This window comes from Heloderma suspectum, chromosome 1, assembly GCF_057233095.1.
Source record: "Heloderma suspectum isolate Gila_16-S chromosome 1, 16-S_ref, whole genome shotgun sequence".
Taxonomy (NCBI): Eukaryota; Metazoa; Chordata; class Lepidosauria; order Squamata; family Helodermatidae; genus Heloderma; species Heloderma suspectum.
The window spans coordinates 430,795,328-430,813,933 of NC_139458.1; the positions used below are offsets into that span (position 1 = coordinate 430,795,328).

Consider the following 18,606-nt stretch of genomic DNA (forward strand, 5'->3'; position numbering starts at 1 on the left):
TTCCAAATCACGTGAAGTACTAGTTCCCCTCTACTCAGCACTGGTTAGGCCTCATCTTGTGTACTGTGTCCAGTTCTGCACACCGCACTTTAAGAAGGATGCAGACAAACTGGAGGGGGTTCAGAGGAGGGCAACAAAGATGATCAGGGGACTGGAAACAAAGCCCTGTGAAGAGAGACTGAAAGAACTGGGCATGTTTAGCCTTGAGAAGACTGAAGGAAGATAGGATAGCACTCTTCAAGTCCTTGAAAGGTTGTCCCAGAGAGGAAGGCCAGGATCTCTTCTTGATCCTCCCAGAGTGCAGGACACAGAAGAATGGGCTCAAGTTCCAGGAAGCCAGATTCCAGCTGAACTTTAGGAAAAACTTCCTGACTGCTAGAGCAACACGACAATGGAACCAATGACCTAGGGAGGTGGTGGGCTCTCCCACACTGGAGGCAGTCAAGATGAAGCTGGACAGCCACTTGTCAGGGATGCTTTCACTTGGATTCCTGCACTGAGCAGGGGGCTGGACTCGATGGTCTTGTAGGCCCCTCCCAACCCTACTATTATATTTTATGATTCTATGATCACTCAGTTGTTCCTGACATTCCCACAGTTGCCTTTGACAGTCCCAATAAAACAGGAGAACTCCATCTTCCATGCTCAGAAGATGCTTGTCAATTATACCGCTGCCTTAGTACTCATAGGCCAGAACAAAGGAGGGCAGGAAGCAAATTGGTTTCTTAACTGAACATTTGGGCAGAATAGTGTCTACATGTTTCTCCAATAGCAAAAGGATTAGATGCTGAATAATGATAATGATAATGATAATGATGATAATAATAATAATAGTAATAATAATAATAGATGAGCCTCAGACAGACTCTCCACAGACCCCCTTCATGGCTCCCAATATGGTTGTTAATTTTTTCCTCTTCTCCGTATGCAATGCTTATGCCTAGATTGGAAATGAGGCCCACTGGAATAATAACTGGACAATCAATGAAAGAGGAGAAGAATATTGTGGAGACAGGATGTCCAATTAGAGTGAGCCAAGCCCATGCAAAAAGAAAAAAAAAAGGATTAAGTAATGGATGTCATAAACACAGCGAAGAGGGGAAGGTCAAAGAATACACAGCCAAGAAGGAATTGTGCAGAACCTGTTTACTTGACTAAACATAGAGATAAGGTGCATAATATGATAAGCCCCATACGTGAAATTGTTGGCAGAGGAGGAATATGAAGTCCAAGAAGGAAGGGTGAGTAGTGACATATCCAGGAATAGACAGGTTCTTTGAAACCATCAACAAAGGAGATACAAGGAATGTGTTTGCTTCAGTTTTGTATCATGAAGGCATAAAAGGGGGATGAGAAAAAAGAGAGTAATTGGAATATCTTCCCAAAGTTCCAGACATCAGCTGTGATTTCTCAAGTTTCTACCCTGTGCAGATTTGTTGTGGGATATTGGGAGACCCCAGATAGAAGCAACTCAGATTGACTACCTGTATTACTGCTGTCTGGACTCTGGAAGGGGTGAGCATAGTATTCTAGACTTTGCTATGATTGTTACGCCAATTTAGTAGTGCAGTTTCATAAATAGCTCTCCTTCATTTTATTCTTTTAAAGCCTGTGTCTCTTGTCAAAAGACTCAGTGGGTGAAGAGTTTTGGACTGTGCAACAAGGATTTTAGTAACACTCCTGTTCAGCATCTTCTTGTATTCCTCCCCCCCCCTGAGAGATTTGGTGTTCCCTTTCAAAGAACCACTGACAATAGTTTAGGTGAACCTTCTGTTCCCCTTCACAATCCAGTAAACCTCACTAATGTTCCTGTTATGTCCTGCAACCATTCTGTAGGAGGTACACACGTGCCTTCTCAGATCAGTTACTGTGGGTTTGATTTACTACAATAAAATTACAAGTAAATTCTTCTACAAAATAAAACTAAGCAGCCAACAGCCCACACAGAATTTGTTAAGCCTCTTGTTCTTGTTATGAGAGTGCAGCATAAGAGTCCACGTCAAACAGGTGAGTTCGTAAGGGCTGCAGTGCTGACATTTCCCTCTGAACCAGTATGCAAGCAGCAGCAAGGAAATGAACTCCAGAACATCTTGGCTGTTATATTTCAGCTCTCCACCTTCACCTTTGCTGGTAGCGGCAGCCAAAGAAATGACTTTATAACTTGTAGGATGTGTCCCACTTTTCAGAGATCTTGGGTGGTGTGGGGCTGGTGAGATGGAGACCCATTTCTGCTCCATCTGACTAGCTTGTTCCTCTTCTTTGAAAAACTGTGTCTGTGACTCACCTGACCAAGACAGAAAACAGAGGCTATATGGACAGACCCTAGTCAGAAACAGATTTATGAATTCTAGCTGAGTGTTCTGGGCTTCAAGAATTAATACATGTGGGTTGTGGTCTCTGAAACATCTCTCAAGCCAAACATCACAAAGTGGCACCACAAAATATATATATTTATTGCTCAAACAGTATTCAAGAATAACAAAACATTACAATAATGAAACGAGTCAAACATTACTATATGTAACGCAATCGGGATGATTAGGCGCATAATTGAAATAGTGGCTAGCATATTTTTTAAAGTAAAATTCATGTTCTATTCCTCTCAACCAACAAAGCAGGAATCATTAAGATTTTGCAGTTACCCATCTGGCAAGCATGACTGGCAGAGCTGGGATAATCATGTTTGGTAGGCTTCTCATTCTCCCAGAATCATTCTGGGCAATCAGATAAAAGCCTTGCTTTTTATAATTCTTACACTGATGACCTCATCTTATGTTTTGGGCCTGGTTATACCACTATTCCTAGTTCTACCATCTAACCCCAATAATAGCTCTAGTTCTTTTAGGGTGCAATCCCATGCAGGCTTAGACAGAAAAAGTCCTACAACTCCCAGTATTCCCCAGCCAGCCATGCTAGCTGGGGAATGCTGGGAGTTATAGGACTTTTTTCTGTCTAAACCTGCATAGGATTGCACCCACATTTATCTTAAACACACGTCTGTGCATCTTGACTTTTTGGACTTAGAGCTTTTACTCTTGATCTCAGGAGGGCCTTTCGTTAAAGCCAGCTTTACTGGTGACTTTAGAAACTCCCTTGCAATGGTTCATCTCCCCATGAGGTAATGAGCTTTTTACTTCTCAGACTTAACCATCTGACTTGTGGCAACCTTCTTTGCCTCGTTTCCAAGAATACTTTCCAATGCTTACAGATCTCACAACACACAGAACTAATCACATCTATCACTGATCATGTACAGTTAGCATACTTAAAGTTATTAGGAATAGCACTCCTATGAAATACAATGAATTCTCATCAACAATACGTGTTACATTCATATTTTGTGATGGGGGGGCATATTCCACCATTTTTTTACATTTATTTATTTTTGTGGAGCAGGGTGCTGCACTCTACCTCCTGACAGAATCAAGTGCCTGCACTCCCCCATACTTGCCATACATGTGGCAGCAATGCTCTGTTTTGAGCCTCTTTGCATCCACAACCAATGGCAGCTCCTGTGCCTTTTTGTTTGGGAAAGACCCCTTCTTATTCCTTGCGCCTTCTTATGCCTTGCAATCAGATTTGGTGACATGAGGACTGAGTACAGACAAAGCTAGTTGAGAACGATGGCATGCCCTATTCAGGCAACACTGCCTTCACTCTCAATTAGCTTTGTTTGTCCTCAGCAGTGTTGCTGCTGTTGCTGGGCAGAAGGGCTATTTTCCAAACAAAAGCAGCTGAAGCTGTTTAGGGCTCTGAACAACAGTGAACTGGCATGGAAAGGGTAAGCTTTGGGGCATCTTTGAGGAAACTCCCTTCTCTCTGGAAGCCCTCTTCTCATGCTGAAAGTGTTAACTGGAGAACATTTGGCTCAGCAGTGATTCTAACAGTCCATTGCAGCAAGAATGTGCTTCTATTGCAACAGTTGCTGCTTCTGTTGCGAAACAAGCCTTGCGTATTTTAGATCTGAGATCATTTTGTGTGGGGAGGATTCTGATGCAAATTCTCTTGTGGATTTCCTTGTTCCCCTATTGGCTTACATTATGACTGTTAACACCACAGTCTTACATAGTGGTGTGGAAAGCTCAAGACTGGCATTGCATGTAGGGATGTCGCGGCAGTCCGGTTGGGGCTCGAGCTTGGCAATTTCTCACCGGCTCGGCCCCCCCAGATGCCAGTCCGCAGATCCCCGTGCTTGCTGGACTTGGCGCACACTGAGTTGGGCTCCCTGATTGAGTGGGGCTCCCTGCTTGTCCCCAAGCCACCATTTTGTGTAAAAATGGCAGCTCAGCTATTTACGGAAATCGCTATTTGCATAGAATGGCAGCTGTAAATAGCTCCAGTTACACAAAATTACAGGTGCCTGTAATTTTGCATACATGGAGCTATTTAAAGCCTCCATTTTATGCAAATGGTGATGTCCGTAAATAGCTGGGCTCCCATTTTTATGCAAAATGGTGGCTTGCAGGATGGGGGGATGCTGCTCGCTGCTCTCTGGGTGCCTGCAGACAGTTGGCATCTTGCACAGTGCGCCAAACAGGGTTGGGCAGCTGGTGGGGGTCCAGCGGGTGAAGTGGACTCCAGTGACTTTGCCCATCCCTAGTTGCCCTTCCTTCTGCCCTGGCAGACATAGGATGGGGAAGTCTGAAGGCTTCAAGATTCTCCCTGTTACGTCTTCTTAAAGCCACAGGAGCCCTTTTCGGCCAGCAAAGCTGAATCAAGCTTGGCTCTGACATCCCTTTGGCATGCAGATGGAGAAGCAGGCAGATGTCAAGCCTGGACCCTGGTCAAGAGGCAGAGCTGTGCCAGGAGGCACAAAGCTGTGGGAGCAGACAGGAGCAAAGAATAAAAGCCAGAACCCAGGGACAAATAAGGAAGCAGGGCCGGGAAGCAAGCCAGATAGCAGGAGCAAGGAGTAGGGATGTACAAAATTGCCCTTACCTGGCTCTGCTGGGTTCCGCTGGGGGGGGGAGGTGCTCCGTCCCTCCCCCCGGAATCCTAGCCAGCCGGCTTCGCTCTGCAGGGATTCCGTGGAGCCGCCAGCCAGCTCTACCAGCAGCTGGACATCGGCCGCTGGCTAGCAGGGACGCAAATGGCGGTGGCCATAGCCGCCGCTGTTTGCGTCCCTGTACTCAGCCATGATAGGCTACGTAAATCTTTTTTTATTTGCGTTCCCCCTTATTTTTGCTGTCTTAGTCTACGTAAATATTTATGTAGACTAAGACGGCCCAAAATAAGGAATGCAAATGGCGGCGGCTGTAGCTGCCGCCATTTGCGTACGCGCGTTTTTTAAAAAAAGTCAGACGTGATAGGCTACGTAAAGATTTACGTAGCCTATCATGTCATTTTTTTAAAAAAACCTAGCCATGATAGGCTACGTAAATCTTACATAGCCTATCACATCTCCCCCCCCCAACACTGGAAATGGCAGCAGCGGCAGCCGGTTGGAAGACCAGCTGCCGCCGCCGCCTCCGCCAAAGCCGCCACTGGAGCCGCCGCCGCCCGGAAGATCCACCCCAGGTAAGTCTCGTCCCGGGGGGGGATCTGCAGGGGGGCGGGGTGGCGGCAGGCCATTCCGCCACGGAGTTCAGGGAGCCAAATGCTCTGGCATTCGGCCTCACTGAGATCTGTGGCAGAATTTTCTGCCATCCCTAGCAAGGAGCAAAAAAGCAAATCAGAACTGGAGGCAAAACAGGAGCAAGCCAAGACCAGGGGAGGCTGATGGCTCTGATTGCAGCGGAGCTGTGAATCCATTCTAGAATTCAGCCAGAACTAGCCAGATGTCCTGACTGATTCCGAGCTCAGGGAGATAGTTAGCAGCTCAGATTCAGAAGAGGAGCTGCCAGAACTGGGGGACGCAGTTTCACAAGCCAGTTCAGATATGGCGTGCTTCTCAGGTTACCAACTCCCAGATGGCCGGGCCTGAAGCTTCCTCCTCGCCCCCCTCTGTGAGAAGTAGCAAGCAGGAGGAGGAGGGGCTTGAGGACTGTGACCTAAGAGATGCGAGGCGGCAACGTAGAACTAAGAGGGAAACATCAGAAGCAGCGCTCAGATGGTCGACTTGGAGTGATGTGTGAGAGGCTACGCAGGAAGCATCACACGAGGGCCGGGACCTCCCTCCCTAAGTTAGCCTAGCCAGATAGCCCCCCTTTCAAACTGCGGCAACTTTCAGCGATTCCGTTTGAATTCCCTAGAGGCATTCCTTTGTAGCCAGAGAGTCTTTGAGGATTTGCATCTGTAATGAAGCTGTGAATAATGAATTAAAGGTGTGAGATTGAAGCCTCTCATTGTGTGTGTGTGTGTGTGTGTGTGTGAGCGCTTAAGGAAAGAGGGGGCCAAGGAATTTGGGACACCAGAACTCTAAAGGAGCTATCCAAGGTGCTGAACCCCCCAAATGGGTTCAGCACCTTGGATAGCTCCTTTAGAGTTCTGTCTGGTTCTGACTGAAACGAGGAGTTGATTCACAGCCCCACCACAATCGGAGCCACCGGCCTCCACTGGCCAAGACCGCAGGGATATACCAGAGCTCAGGAGGGTCTTGTTCCTCAAGCCAGGCTCAAGTGGAGCAGGAAGACATTTATACTCCTTCCTAGCCAGGATGATCCAGTGGTCTGCCTGGGTGGTCCGTGCTAGCCCAGGGCCTGAGGATACTTCTCTGAGAAGCTGCCGCCTGCAGTTCAAAGGTTCACCACACAGGGGAGCTGCACATAGACCCGGCTGTTCCGGACAGGGCAGAGAGTAGGGATGTTGGAGAAATCCTCCATGGACCCCAATGAGGCCGGATTCCATTGAATCCTGCCCCCCGAAGTCTGTGGAGGATCGGTTTTCCTTGCCTTCCAGCGCGAAGACCTCGCTGGTGGATCATCCCTGCCACCAGCTCTGAAGACCCAGTGATATGGCCACCATGGCTGTATAGCCGGGCTGCGGATGCAAATGGCATCCGCCATGCCATTTGCGTCCCTGCTGTTTAACGTGATAGGCTACGTAAAGATTTATGTAGCCTATCACGGTAAAGAGCAGGGACGCAAATGGCGTCTGTTATGCGGATGCCATTTGCGGATGCAGACTGGCCATGGCCGGAAGTCTGGCAGTGGCCGGGGAGGATTCTGGGGGGAGGACCGAATTGCCTCCCCCCCGTGGACCCCCCAGCAGACTCAGTTAAGTGCGGTTCGTACACCCCTAGCAGAGAGGGCTGGTCGGCTCCGTTTGGCTTGATAGCCCTGCGCCCTTGGTAGTGAACCCCCTTTGCATGCAGGAAGTCACTGCCAGTCCTTCTGTTGCCAGGCAAAGGAGTCAAGAGCAGCAGGGCTAATTAAGAGAAGCAGGACCGTTAATTTCTGAGAACCTCCCAGAGAGTTTCGGCTATTGGGTGGTATAGACCTGTCATGAATAAAAATGAATACATTAAAACTAAAATCCGCACTAGTGCTGTGGGAAGAATGTCCTCTCACGTCCACAGCCCTGTCCACAGAGAGTGCCACAACGGCCGCCATCTTCTCTCTCCCCCATAATGCATCTGGAATAAGACTAGGCCATCTTGCTCCCAATACGGTGTTGTGTGAAATAGAAACAGGGGTGCTGAACCTTTCTCAGCCCGAGGCCAGAATTCCATTTTGGAGAAGCTCTCAGAGGCCACATTCGGGGGGGGGGGGGAGGAAGCAAAAGGAGTGGGGCCAAAAATGCCCAAAGTACCAGCATAGTTTAGCTTGAGGTTCTTACTGCCAGTAACTCAGCCTTAGGAGAGGCATTTCAATCTTATAGAATGGGGGGAAACCTGCACAAGAGCCAGGAAACAACAGAACAAGTGGTGGTTGTGAGAAACGGGGTGGGGCTAGAGGAAGGGGGAGTGGCCAGCTGGGGAACCCCAGAGGGCAAGACAGGGACACCAGATTTGGCCCGAGGCTTGAAGCTCTACAGCCATTCCCGATCCCCATTTAACAGCACAGCTAATGATGAGGGCAGAAGCTGAAACATTTAGCTTAAAATATATTTTTAATACTCTGCTGTTCATCTTTCTACCTTTCTTATACAGAAAGAATACAAAGACTTTTTATTCTTTCTTGTATAGAAAGATAGAAAGACTAACAGCAGAGTATTAAACATATATTTTAAGCTAAACATTTCAGTATATATATATATATATATATATATACACACACACACACACACACACACACATTCCACAGCCTTGTCGTACTCCTTTCCCAATTTTGAACCACTCGGTTGTTCCATGTCTGGTTCTTACTGTTGCTTCTTGGATACAGGTTTCTCAGGAGACAGGTAAGGTGGTCTGGTACTCCCATCTCTTTCAGAATTTGCCACAGTTCGTTGTGATCCACACAATCAAAGGCTTTAAATCATCAAATCTCTGCATTGCTGCTAGGTTTTATTCTGGTTGTACTTTTATATTGTAGATTTAAGCTTTCATATTTTATATTGTTTTATGTTGTACTTCATGGTTTTAGCCACCCAGAGAGCTTTGGTCATTAGGTGATATAGAAATTAACTAACTAACTAACTAACTAACTAACTAAAACTACATAAACAATCCCCATATAAATAGCAGAATTTGCACCACTTTGGCTGTCTTGTAGGGTTGGGCAGATCTGTCAACTCCATTTCCACAGACTTCCACCTTTCCCCACCTCTGTATCCATTCCAAGCTTGTTCTGATTTTTTTTAAAAATGGAAAAAAATCTGTATATTTGTGCGCATTTTACAAAAAGATGCATTAATGGATGCATTAATGGACACATTCCCCCATTAACTGAAGTATGCTTGTGCACATTTTAGAAATGTACGCAGTTTGGGGGTACATTTTTCAAATGTGTGCAACACATCACAAGTCTGGAAAGGATTTCCGACTGCAAATTGTGTCCATTTCTGTGTCCATTTCTGGGAAGTGTGGATCAGGTAATTTTTTTTTTTTAAACCCCAACAAACAAACCTTGATTGACTGAATTTCTCAACCATCTCTACTCACTTTCTGTCTTTCAGGGGTGTTGAGAAACAAGGCGACTTTCAGATATGGCATCCTTCCTTTTCTTTACCCTCCTTTTTTTGCTACTCCTGGCTACTCCAGGTAAGTTCCATTTAAACATTATTAAGAGCCTTGCTGGATCAGACCAAGGGTCCATCTAGTCCGATATTCTGTTCCACAGTGGCCAGCCAAGCTGCCTGTGGGAAGCCCACAAGTAGGACACAACTTCAATAGCACCCTCCCAGTCATGTTACCCAGCGCCTGGTGAACATAGGCATACTGCCTCTGATACTGGAAGTAGCATGGAATAGTAGCCATTGACAGCCTTATCTTCTGTGCTGAAAGCCCACTCTCCCATTTTGGGAAGATCTTTGCCCTCCTGTACTCGGCCATAGGATCATAAGAAGTTGCTACTCTTGGCTACTCCAGGTATGTTCCATTTAAACATTATTAAGAGCCTTGCTGGATCAAACTTAGGGTCCATCTAGTCCAGCATTCCGTTCACACAGTGGTGAACCAGCTGCCTGTGAGAAACCCACAAGCAGGACATGAGTGCAACAGCACCCTCCTGCCCATGTTCCCTATCCTCTGGTGTACATAGGCATACAGCTTCTGATACTGGAAGTAGCATATAGCCATCCAGTCTAGTAGTCATTGATAGTCTTCTCCTCCATGAATTTGTCTAATCCCCTTTTAAAGCCATCTAACATGGTGGCCATTGCTACATCTTGTTGTAGTGATTTCCACAGCTTAACTAGTGAGCCCAGATGGGAACGAAAGCCTTGGAAGGGGGCTATGGGGGGAATTACAGGCTGGGCTGAGCTGGGCAAGGCTGCTGGTGATGGTCTCCATACATAGTAAGAACATAAGAAGAGCCATATTGGATCAGATGAAGGGTCCATATAGTCCAGCATTCTGTTCATACAGTGGCCAACCAGATGTTGACTGGGAACCCACAAGCAGGGCGCAAATACAACAGCACCTCCCACCCATGTTCCCCAGGAACTGGTGTACATAGGCTCACTGCCTCTGGTTCTGGATGTAGCACATAGCCAAGACCAGCAGGCAGGGATAGCCTTTTCCTCCAGGAATTTGTCCAACCCCCTTTTAAAGCCATCCAAGCTGGTGGCCATCTCTACTTCCTGTGGTAGCGAATTCCATAGTTTAACTATGCACTGTGTGAAGAAGCCCTTCCTTTTATCAGTCCTGAATCACCCACCAGTCACTTCATGGAATTACCCTGGGTTCTAGTATTATCAGAGATGAAAAAATGTCTCCTTATCCACTTTCTCCACTCCCTGCATACATTTGAATAAAGGGAATTAAGATCCCATGGCATGGTCTGAATGTGCACGATGCAGCCAAATTACAGAAACTAAGCTGGTCTAGTGCTCATTCCCAGGAATCACCTTGGAAACCATGTACGCCAGCATGTCCTCCACACTGGAGGAATAGTGGGATGTCAATAATAGAATCACCGAGTTGGAAGGTATCTCAAAGTTCATCTCGTCCAACCCCCTGCCAAAGTTGTCTAACCCAACAAGGAATTTCATCATGGATACATTTCATCACTGATTTCTTACCTCAGCAGGGGGTTGGACTAGATAATCTCCAAGTAACCCTCAACTCTTTGATTATTTTCTATCTTCTTCCAGTGACATACGGTATTTCCCATTTCCCCTTTATTTTGCAACCCCCAATAGCTAGTTATGTATGAAGTGATGCAGGCATGGTTGTGGGCAAATGTAACAAAAAAAAATCACTTCTTCAGACATATAGGGGTGTACAAACCCCACTTACCAGTCCACTCTGGGGTCTGCTGGGGGGGAGGCGATCTGTCCCTTCCCCCAGAATCCTCCCTGGCTGAGTCTGCTCCATGGTGAGTCCGCAGAGCTACTGGGGCCGTCCACAGCCGGACATCCGTCTGCTGCCGGGCTTCAGTCGCAAATGGCGTCCGGCATAGTAGATGCCATTTGCGTCCCTGCTCTTTTTTGATTGGCTACATAAATATTTACGTAGCTAATCATGGCAAAGTGCAGGGGCGCAAATGGCATCTGCTACGCCATTTGCGTCCCTGCTCTTTGCCATGATAGGCTACGTAAATATTTACGTAGCCAATCACAAAAAGAGCAGGGATGCAAATGGCGTCCGCTACGCCAGATGCAATTTACGTCCGCAGATGGCTGCGGAACAAAGAGGATGGACCTGGACCAGCCGGCGCCAGGTAGGGTCTGTCCCGACATTAGTTCGTGGGGTGGCGGGGGGGAGCAGTCCGTTCCGCCACAGAATCCGGGGGGCTCATTGGAGTCGGTGGCGGATTTCTCCGCCATCCCTACAGACATGCATGTTCACTTGATGACTGCAGGATTGACACAATCTGTGATAGTCCCTTCACACATGCAGAAGTATGAAGGGACTGTCACAGCTTGTGGCTGCCAGAGCTAGAATTTCCATGATCACCTCCAGCACAGTGTACTCCAGTGACATCAGTACAACCAGCCATGAGCCAACCTCTAGAGGGGCAAGTGGGACAGAGATAATTTATCATCCCAGGGATCTCACTCCTGTTCCAGGTTCCACCACCAGCCCATCCTGATTCTGTATAGTTCCTGTTTATTTATTTGTAGGGATTGTGTCCCACCTTTCAATTGAATGACCCTCAAGACAGCTTGCAGTACATTATAATAACACATCCACACCAAATCCACACAACCCAGCAACCCCTTATCTCCTGGTCAATGGATGGCAAAGTGTGCTGCCCTTCTGCTCTCCAGTTCAGTGGCATCTGACAATTGGAGTGGAATGTTTTTTTCTGGTGGTGAGATGGTGGTGGTGGTGGTGGTGGGGGATCAAGCTCCATGCAGCTGCTCCTTCTTTTGCCTATGAATGGGGCAGACTGGTCTCTCCTTTGCCATGGTGACCTTCCTAGAAGGCAGCCACCCCTATGACCTCCTGGGGGTGGGTAGAGGGTAGATCTCCAGATGTTTTGGACATCAACTTCCAGAAGACTCTACCAGCATGGCCAATTGTCAGGAACAAACATCTGGGGATCTACTCTCTGCCCACCCCTGGCTTAGCTGGTGGCAGAGACCAGACTGTGCTTCCCTTCAGATTTTATGGGTTGAGCCAGATGGCGGGAGAGTAAGAACTGAAGCATGGAAATATGACTTTAGTGGGGAGGGAAACCTCGAACATTCTTACTCTGCCTTTTGCTTATGCAGGATTTATCACTGACATCCGGAGGGCCAGGACCTGTATAGAGGCAAATGGAAAATGCAGGCTTGCAACGTGTTTGCATGATCCTTGGCAGCGCATTGGGAGATGTGGAGATAAAAGGTTTTGCTGCATAAAGTAAGTCTGAACATGCAAATAGCAATGAGATTATACCACACTGAATGCAAATATTTGTGCCGGTGTGTCTGTGTGTGCTATTGTTTGGACACACAGGCTACTTTTCAAAGAAATATTTCAGAAACAAACTCTGAAGTCCCCATCCCCAGTGGGAGGGGGGGGGAATGGAGAAATTTGAATTTGGAAATTTTACAGAGTGTAAAATTTGTGCAGCATTGCATTACAGATCTGATCGCTGAAGTGCGACTGAGGATGATTTGGGTTGCACTCTACAATACATTTATGGTGGAGTGCTTAAAACCATTTGAAAAGCTTATGAAGCTCACCTTATCATTCTTCGCTGATTTCACCAATATTTAATTAGGGATGGACGGATTCACCCGTGTCTGGCTTTGTCGGGTGCTCGCCGAGCTGCTGCCACCACCTGCCTCTGCTCCCAGCACCATGCGAGCTTCCAGATGGCCTGGTGAATGCCTGACAAAGCCACGGGGCCACCCTCCCTCATAGCAACCTGCCATTCTGTGCAACAATGGTGGCTCTGGAACTTCAGTGTTTTTAATGTTTGCGTAAGTGGCGGCAATAATGGGGCCATTTACGTAACATTAAGAATGCAGAAATTCCAGAGCCTCGTCGCCAGCCAAACCCTTGTTCTCCTCACCTTTCAAGGAAGCAAGAACGAGGGCTTGGTGGGTGACTCCTGCCTCTGCCACCTGTCAAGTCTTGAGAGGTGGAAGAGACAAGAGTCATCTGCCAAGTACACATTCTGCCCTCCTTGCAAGGAGAGAAGAACCTGCGCTTGGTGGGCAGCCACAGGGACTCCGGGGATCATCATTTTATGCAAAATGGCAGCTTGCCAAGGGACCAGGCAGCTGCCAGACCCACACACTGGGCACGGGGCTGCTTGGTGAGTGGGGTCCAGGTTAGTGCGGAGGCTCAACGAGGGGGTCCAGGGGTGTGAGCAGGTGGGAATCTGCCAGACTCTACCCCCTTCCCAGACTCCTGTGACATCCCTATATTTCATGGACATTGTGAGATGGAGGGTGGGAAGCTAGGCAAAAACTAGACATCAAAACTGACAGTGAGCTCTTCAGAAGAAGTCACATGGGACTCCTGGGGCCATATTAACTAGATCAGGGCTGTTGAAACTCTTTCAGCCTGAAGGCCACATTCAATTTCAGAGAAGCTCTCAGGGCTGCATTTCAGTGCTGGGCGGGACCCAAGGCAAAAGGGGCGTGGCCAAAGGCAAAAGGGGCAGGCCCGAAATGCCAAACAAACTGGCGTGCTTTACCTTAAAGCTCTTACTGCCACTCAATAATCCTCAGGAGAGGCATCCTGACCTTTTAGAGCTGCGGTGGGGGAAGTACAATAGCCAGGAAACCACCACATGGTCAGTGGTCAAGGAAAAGGGGTGGGGCCAGGGAAAGGGGTGTGGCCATCTGGGGAACCCCAGAAAGTCAGGTTGTTATTCCAGGTGGGCCAGAGGCAAGTGCGAAGTGTGCTTTGACTGTGAATACAAGGACCTGTTGTTAAGCCATCTCTATAGGCGGCTGTCAGTAGAGATGTGTGAACCCACCCCCGTTTGTGTTCTCTGGCTGCCCTCTCTCACTTGTCCACCTTTTTTGCCTAAAAATAATGGGAGCTTGTTCCTGGCTTGCTCTCTTACAAAATGCAGGAATATGGCAGTTCAGAGATAGCTGCAAGTACTTGCAGACAGTGGGGGGAAATCCACAAAGGCTTGGAGCCTAATGTTTTGCTCTGTGAGCACAGGAAGTGTTGCACTCATGGAAGGGGTTCTTCTGTGAGTGGAATTTTAAAAGCCAGGAACTAAGCCACACCATTTTAAAACGGAAAACTTGTACTGTGCTTCCAGAGTAAAAACAATGAATATGCTATGTGTCAAACATGCCCATGGCCACAGCCAGGGAGCTTCTTCAGACACATCTAGACCTTGCACAGGCCCCTGTCCCCTCTCACCCTGGCAGTCTTGTTGAGCTCTGCGGTCAGCCGGTCACCATTTTTTTAAAAAACGGCAATCAAAAAATGTGCATATTTGCGAATGCACATACTTGGGTATGAGCGAAAATGTGCATTTCTGCAAAACTGTGCATTTTTGCATACACAAATATGCATTTTTGCGATCGCCATTTCATTTTTCAAAAAATGGCGATGGCAGAGCTCAGTGAGGCCACCAGGATGAGTATGGACTGATCGCCGAGTGCAGGCAGGGGGCAAGTGGGGGCATTGGCTTGGTGAGCAGGGCTTGGGGGGTGGATAGGGGGGGTTCTGCCAGATTCCCAGATGGAATCAGGCATCCGCACCAACCCTAGCTGTCTGATCTATGTGCTGATGGGCCCAAGGGCTTACTGTTGCCACTTTCAGAAGGCCACTCTAATTCTCGAAATCCCAGAACTAAACAGACCTCCACGCTCCACCAGTGTCTGAAGCATCCCTGCCATTCTTCAATATTGACTCCTTATGGTGAAACCTGTGTCGTTTTTTAACACAGTGGTTTGGATCCAGGCTTCTGCCAACCTAGCAGTTCGAAAGCAAGAAATTGCAAGTAGATAAATAGGTACCGCCTCGGCGGGAAAGGTAACAGCGTTCTGTGCACCTTGGTGTTCAGTCATGCAGGCCACATGACCACGGAAGTGTCTTCGGACAGCGCTGGCTCTTCGGCTTAGAAACGGGGATGAGCACCGCACCCTAGAGTCGGACACGACTGGTTGGGGACACCTTTACCTTTACCTTTTTTGGATCCAGGGATTTATAAAATGAGTTCTGTTAGTGTGATGGGCTTAAGAACATAAGAACATAAAAAGAGCCCTGCTGGATCAGACCAAGGTCCATCTAGTCCAGCATTCCATTCACACAGTGGCCAACCAGCTGTTGACCAGGAACCCACAAGCAGGGCATGAGCACAACAGCACCCTCCTGCCCATGTTCCCCAGCAACTGGTGTACATAGGCTCACTGCCTCTGGTACTGGAGGTAGCACATAACCATCGGGACCAGTAGCCATTGATAGCCTTTTCCTCCAGGAATTTGCCCAACCCTCTTTTAAAGCCATCGAAATTGGTGGCCATCACTACATCCTGGCTTTCCTGTCTCCTCCTTCCTGCTACAACCCCATGTGCTCCCACACTTGAGGAACAGGGAAACCTTTAAATGGTGTACAGTGTGGTATTCGGGGTGTGTGTGTGAGGATGGTCATGAGATCAGAAGCTGAATTTCCCCATTGCATGGGTGGGACTGACATACATTTCTGCAATGCACCGTCTGGATGCAAGCCTGTGTTACGTTTCCCCTTGTTGCACTGTCAATTGTTAAGTATCTCACCACATACAAGCAATTTTGTAAGAAGAACGAATCCCTGTGGAAGCGATGGCAAGGGAAATATCAGTTTGCAGCCACATTTCCATGGCAACAGTGCTTATGGGTTAATATAACGGGGAACTGTTCAAATGTATTGTAAGGTGCCCTGGTAATATCTGTGGGAGGGCCAGATATAAATTAAGCAAACAAAAAGGGAGGTTGGAGACATCCTCAACAGAACCAAATTGGTTTGGATTTTTATTAATCCAACCTGTGGATTCCATGGCAGACTGCCCCCCCCCCCCGGTTGGGCGAATTCTGCAGACTTGTGGACCGTTTTCCTAACTTTCCCAAATTTTGTGCAAATTTAGTCACAGAAAAAATATGCTATTTTTTTTTTTTAAATGGCCATAGGCTAAAGCGTAAAAATGTGCATTTGGGGGGATTTCGTGCATTTTTGCAAGTGCGAATTTGCACACATTTTGGGGAAAATCTGATTCTATTGATGGGCAGATGACAGAAAGAAAGGCAGCTGACAATCCATGAAGCACAGACAGAATGGGTTTCACATACTCTGTACATCCCTATGAACAAACCTCTGTCTGCTACCTCATTGGCTCCTCCTAATAGACTCCCACCCCTTCCTCTGCTCTGCCATGGTAAACCTATAGGTGACAGTAACATAATTGTATTTCCACAGGAGTAAAATTGCCCAGACTCTCTTCTCTTTGCAGGAAATTGGCCACGTAGCCATATTCTTAGTCTCCTGAATGGAATCTTGGGATGGAACGTGATGCTTGAAGTTTCTCTGTTGTCTGCTTAAGTACCAGGCTGTCTCACCAGACTTCTGGCCTCCTAGCAAATACTGGCAGCAGCTGAAAATGCAGAAATAAATCTATATTTGAGGTTTTTTTTCTAAAAGGTCATAAAGTTGCTGTGCAATTTGGGCATGCCTGTCTTTGTATTCTGCTCATACCTCGGTGTGCTTGTGTGTGTGTAGGCTGGCGTGTGTGTAGCTTGTCTTAGTCCTCCCCATAAGAAACCAACACAACAAATCAAAAACCCTGAAATGACTATAGCCAAACAAATCTGCAACGCTGGATAAGCAGAACGTGACTTGCTGCTCATTAGGGATGTATAGAAATAATGCATTCATTAATTTGTCTATGCATTTAAAACTTTTTTATACTGCCCTTCATCAAAAAAGAATCTAGGGTCCATATTTGCTAAGTTTCACACTGAAAAAGAGGAGTAGTGTTCAAAATTCCCTCCTTTTTTGCTGAAAAATCAGTTTGCATTTAAACAATTTGGGGTGCATCATAACGTATAGCATTTCTCATAATACACTGGGGGTTTCATCTAGTGCTGCCCTTCCAGTTGCGGGAGGGCTTTTGACCCGGTCCAGACAAGGCCTCTGCTAATGGAAGGTGTGAGGTGATTTTTGCCAATACACCTTGCAGCCTCCAACCACCCTCCATGCTGTTCTGAAGGGTCCCCCAACCCTCTGGAGCATAACTTTTGGGGATTCAAGTGACTACAGAAGGAAGGGAGAATTGCCAATAATCACCCCCCCTCCTTTATGCCTGCATACGCCTCTGCTGGATTAAAAGCTCTTTTATGATCAGAAGGGAAACATTGGATATGGGACCCTACCCTTAGGCCATTAAGTCGGTCTGCCCAATCACAGAGGTCTGCTCGCCCCATAAAGTTAGTACATAGACAGCAACTTGACATATCCTTACACTGATGCAATGTTGCATCACTATGCCATAAGAACATAAGAGCCAGGCTGGATCATTCTGTTCACACAGTGGCCAACCCAGAAGCAGGGCACAAGTGCAACAGCACCCTCCCTGCCCATGTTCCCCAGCAACTGATGCACATAGGAATACTTCCTCCGGTATTGGAGGTAGCACATAGCTGTCACAACGAGTAGCCATTGATAGTCCAGAAATTTGTCTAACCCTTTCGTAAAGCCATCCAAATTGGTGGCCATCACTACATCCTGTGGAAGTGAGTTCCATAGTTAAACTACATGCTGTGTGAAGAACTCCTGCCTTTTCTCTGTCCTGAATCTCCTACCAATCAGCTTCATAGGATGACCCCAGGTTCTAGTATTTTGACAGAGGGAGAAAAATGTTTCCCTATCCACCTTTTCCACACCATGCATCATTTTGTACACCTCTATCATGTCTCCCCTTACCCTCCTTTTTCCAAGCTAAACAATCCCAGCTGCTGTAACCTTCTGTCACAGGGGAAATGCTCCAGCCCCTTGATCATTTTAGTTGTCCCTTTCTGCACTTTTTCCAGCTCAACAATATCTTTTTAAGGTGTGGTGATCAGAACCCGACACAGGACAGCACCACATACATTATGAATCAAGACATCTAATCATGTCATGGCATGTTGTAGCATGGTTTTAATGCATCATGAAGACAGTGAATGAGAGAGAGAGTTCTCATTGGCATAAAGAGAGTGACCATGAAAGGAGAACCACATGAAAAAATGAAACCAATTGAAAATTTATTGAAAGAACAGATAAACTGGCGAAAGTCATAGATATCCATGAAAAATAGCGAAACCATGGTATAAAACAAACAATACATTGCATTAAAAATGATTAAAACACAATAAATGAAACTGTTACAATGTGACTGCCACAAAGGCAGTGATAAAAAAGACCAAAATTTAAAAACGAATTGCGTTCACTTAGGCATAATAGATGGTAAATAGAATATAAGAGAAAGCATATCCAATATTAAACCATTACCTGCTCCAGGACCCTTTCCAGCCTGGCTAATGGAAGCATTCTAGATTCCCAGCTATAAGAGAAATGGATATCTACCACTCCGATAGATTGGTCAGGAGTCTTAGATGGTTTCCCTGAAACTGTTTACAAAGGTTCCCCAGCCAAGTGTTCAAAACCCCTCATGTTAGGGATGTCAGAGGAATCCTTTTCAGGGGTGG

At 47.0% G+C, this 18,606-nt stretch overlaps 1 long non-coding RNA gene across 1 annotated transcript; it reads left to right on the forward strand.

Annotated features, from left to right (window-relative positions):
• The first annotated feature begins 1,087 nt into the window (after positions 1-1,087).
• On the forward strand, positions 1,088-16,588 carry LOC146360299 (uncharacterized). The gene is made up of 4 exons (XR_014787499.1): positions 1,088-1,241; positions 8,995-9,079; positions 12,199-12,328; positions 16,374-16,588. It is a non-coding gene; the product is annotated as an uncharacterized LOC146360299 (long non-coding RNA).
• The last annotated feature ends 2,018 nt before the right edge of the window (positions 16,589-18,606 follow it).